A 5,189-nucleotide genomic window follows, 5' to 3' on the forward strand; every position below is an offset into this window, starting at 1 on the left:
TATTATTATTATTATTATTATTATTATTATTATTATTATTATTAATTTTATTATTATTATTATTATTATTATTATTATTATTATTATTATTATTATTAGTTAAACTACAACCATAGTTGGAAAGAATGGTGATATAAACAAGAGCTCCATCAGTGAAAGATAACCAAGTGAGGAAAGGAAATAAAAAAATAAATAAACTATTAGAGAAGTAATGAGCAATTAATATAAAGTATTTTAAGAACAGTAACAACATGAATATAGATTTTTCACACATAAACTATATAGACTTATATCAGCCTATGGGGTCATGGTGTAAATATACGTATAAATAAGTTTACAGTTGATATGCAAGTTCTGAGAAATTAAAATCTAGGAGAGAAACGGACCATGTATTTATATTGTCTGTTGCTATTAACCAAGTTTGGGGTATCTAGTCGCGAAACTCAAATGTAAACATTTCTATGATGACTTTAACTTTTCTTAATTCCTGAAATATCAGAACTATTATCACACAACATCTGTAAACATGCCTTTACGAAACACTGGTAATTTATATATACATATATATATATATATATATGTATATATATGTATATATATATATATATATATATATATATATATATATTATATATATCTATATATATAGATATATATATATATATATATTATATATATCTATATATATAGATATATATATATATATATATATATATATATGTGTGTATATATACAGTATATATATATATATATATATATATATATATATATATATATATATAAATTTATATATATATATATATATATATATATATATATATATATATATATCGCTATCGATTGTGTGTTGCATAGGGGCAGTAAGTGTTTGTTACGTGCGGATGCACCAGTTAGGTGGTAACTGAGAAACGGCGTAATTTTAACTAACTTTATTTCAACAGAAATTGAGCTTTTATGACAACAGTTCCTGTGAAAGAAGGTCAGAAAAAATTTAAACAGATTGATACAAGCAGATACAGGCAGAAACAAGTTATCAGTGCGAGAGGAGAGCGATAACGACAACATACGAAAAACAGAAATATCGTTACAGTGGTACGCGTGCGGTACTGTAAAAATGTTATTAATATTTTCTTCCGGTTAACTATAAAAGAGTTAATGTGAATGTTAATTCTGTTGCTTTAGGTACTGTCTACCTGGTTCCACTTTTCTTCTTCTTCTTCTTCTTCTTCTTCTTCTTCTTCTTCTTGTCAACCTTTTCCATCTATTTCTATTCCTTGCATTTTCTTCACCCAGTTCCACATCACCTATACTCTATCAGACGACAAGCATCTTTCGAGGGTAATGGAGGGTAATTAAGTAGATAATTATTCAAGTTACACTAGTGGAGTTATACAATCGTGATAATACTGTTAATATTAACACTGTATTATACATATTTTTCCTCTAACGAGTCCGCACTGAAGAATAGAATACTTAGTTATAAAGAAACCAGTGACTGGAAGTTATGAATACGTTCAGCTGAATATATAGAAAATAAATATGGAATAAGAAATACGATGGAAATTATTGTGTCACTCAGATATTTGAATTTCTAACAAATAGAGACATCTGACCTTGTACTAGTCGCACTTATATTACATTAATTTCCCTAAAATAAAGAAAGAAAGAATCCCCCTTCCCCCCAAAAAAAAGAAAAACAAAGAAAGGCAACCCGGCACCCAATCGGACAGCCTTTCCTGAAAGGAACACACCCACAAAAGGGCCAGTAATGACATGGCATCCCTTTCCAATTCATGACGTCCGCATCACGTGATTAAAATTATGTTTACAGCGACACGAAAGAACAAACATATCTAAACTTGTGATGTCTGCATGATGGACCAGGAGAAAGAGGGGAAAGATGTTAATTATTATTCGCATTTTCATGGAAAACTAGGTCGGGGACAGACAGTGCCAGGCGGTGTCACAACGGTGCCGTCCTCGCCTTGTTATGCAGGTGATGTCGGTCAGAAAATGGAAGTGCCAACCCACGCTCGAGAGCGTGGCTCCTAACCGTTTGGAGAAAGAAACAAGACGGTTTCGGAATATATCTTTCGCTTAATTAGATTGGCATCCTCAATTTAAAGGTAATTGAAGAGTTTGTTGGCGGTCTGCTGAACATTGAAGGTTTCTTAAATACAACTTTTTCCCCCATCCATTATCTAAATATCGGATATTCATTCAACTCATCTATCAAATGATTCTAGCAGATCATGCCACTTTTGAAAATATTAATCATAAAAGGTTTATTTCAATTTCTTGGGTCAATCTGTGATATTTCATCTATTCAAAAATGGATATTGAAAATAACACATAGATATGTTTACAAATTGTTCAATATTCTGGATAATAATCAAGCCATAAATTACTTAATTCAAAATAGTAAAAGCAATTAATACATTTGAAATGAGTGATGGTTACTTATTAATGCCAAGTTTACTCTTACTTGGTCATAGAATTCTTGAAACTTTTACTCTTGTCTTCTTACCATTTTCTCAACAATGAGACTTATAAATGAAAAAGGATAAAATACATTTGTGGGCCATAAACTTTATATATGTGAACTTAAAGATTTACGTGTTTTAAGTACTTGGCGGAATATCTGTTGTTCATGTACTGTATGGTTATTGAAACTAGTGAATTATTCGTTGATTATTGTTAGATATTGTCTCTCTCTCTCTCTCTCTCTCTCTCTCTCTCTCTCTCTCTCTCTCTCTCTCTCTCTCTCTCTCTCTCTTTCTCATAATATGTGTATATATACATACATACATACATACATATATATATATATATATATATATATATATATATATATATATATATATATATATATATATAGTATATATACACCTATATATATAAATTCAAATGAGCCATATATTTTAATACCTTAATGTCTGAATTCTCTCTTATACCTCGCGACAGAGCTCCAAGGGAGAACCAACACAAAGACAATAGCTTCTGTCCGGTCGGGGAATCGAACCCTTATCCAGGAAACTTGCATGACCGTGACATAGCATTTAGCCACTGTTATCCCAGATTCCTCGACTAGGGTTCGATTCCCCGACCAGGGGATTCTTTCCATCACGCGTCTCTGATCCCGAGGTATAAGAGAGAATCCAGACATTAAGGTTGTAAAATATATGGCTTATTTGAATATGGATAACACGTCTAAATGTGCAAAATTTTTCATATATGATATATATATGCTGTATATATATACATATATAAATATATATATATATATATATATATATATATATATATATATATATATGTATATATATAGTGTATACATACATATGTTTTTATATATATATATATATATATATATATATATATATATATATAGTGTATATATACATATGTATATATATATATAGTTATGTATACATATGTGTATATATATATATATATATATATATATATATATACAGAGAGAGAGAGAGAGAGAGAGAGAGAGAGAGAGAGAGAGAGAGAGAGATACTTCAACTCTCATTATTCTTAATAAAATATCTCATAATTTCATTTTGTTGTCTTATTAATGAATTCTTAAATATCAAGTATTATTGATTAGTCAACTCGATCAGTAACTTACACGAACCAAGACAAGACCTTGCTTATATCTCCGAGATAATACCTTTTACAATAAAGACTTAGTGTGTTGGTATATTTATAAATATATATATATATATATATATATATATATATATATATATATATATATATATATATATATACACATACGCATACACATATTTCTTTACGGTTAAATTGATCGCCATTGGCAGACATATAACTACTCGGTCTCTCCTCATCTCACCGGTAAGAGTAGAGGGAGTAGTAATACCTTGTGAGAGGGTCTAATCCGACATTTACACTCAGAAACCACAACCGCCGTGTTGTAGTTAGGAAAGGGGGATGGGGTGGGAAGGGTTGAATCTGTGTGTTTGTGCGGCCGTGTGTGTGTGTGTGTGTGTGTGTGCGTATTCATATCTAAATTTTTAGCAGTTATTTTTGGGGTCGCGTATACTAATAAGATTATAAAATTCATCCTTCAACAAAATTGTTTCATATGAAAGAAACTCCCTTTCATATAATATAGATATATATTCTACTTATAAAAGATTACTAATCAAACTAAATTTATTTCCAAGAAAACCTTGGCATGCCTTTTCCGCAGGTAATCCTCTTTTTCCTTTAAAAACTAATATAGCGTCCTAGAAAACTTCTTAGCTAGAGCGTTGAATAACAGCCTCTTCAAATAGCCACCAATAAACCCGATGAACCCAACAGTAATTTCTTGTTGTTACATTTACTTGCGTAATGAATCGTTACTACATATTTGTTTCTAATGAAATCTTTAGATTAAATAATGGTTTTTAAACATTTTAATAATAATCGTATCCTCTTTAATGCAAAACAAGTTTGTTTAAAATTGATAAAACTTGTTGGATTTAAAGAAAAATATCATTGTGTACATCTATGAGTTCAGCAGTGGTAAAACCTTTGTCGATCTTGATACCAATTAATAATTATTTTATCATAAATTACTCAACAGAATTTGCTTTGAAATAAACATGTGTTTAGATATATTAAAACATATAAGGCTTCTTCTTGAAATAAACAAATACAGCATATAACGGAGATTTATGTTAGGTTTTGTGTGCATTGATTAATGAGCTAATTTAGTAACTGAAAACTGTTCCATACCAAGGAGATAATGGTTAGATTAAATCAAGTAAAACTAATTTTCAAGTTCTTAAGTCATGACGATCAGTAGAAGAAACAGAATCTAATCACTCCCAATAGCAAGCGTTGAAATCACTAATAAGCACAAAAGAGGTCTTTCTATCATTTTGTAGCATAGTCATAATGGTAAGAAAATTATCGACGATAGAGTTATGCAAATCTGGATTCCGATAGATAGAACACAAATACAAGTTGTTATGTGTACCACAAATTTTTATGATCTGAATCTCATGACATCAATATTCACAGCAAGATTTATGAGTTTCAGGGTACTTATTACTAATATACACCACCATTCCCGTTGCCCAAGGAATGCCATAACGTGTTAAAATTATAGGTTTCCTAAAATCTGTAATAAGGAGCTCAAATGAGTGCCTCATTTAAGAGACATTTCTGAA

This window comes from Palaemon carinicauda, chromosome 6, assembly GCF_036898095.1.
Source record: "Palaemon carinicauda isolate YSFRI2023 chromosome 6, ASM3689809v2, whole genome shotgun sequence".
Lineage (NCBI taxonomy): Eukaryota > Metazoa > Arthropoda > Malacostraca > Decapoda > Palaemonidae > Palaemon > Palaemon carinicauda.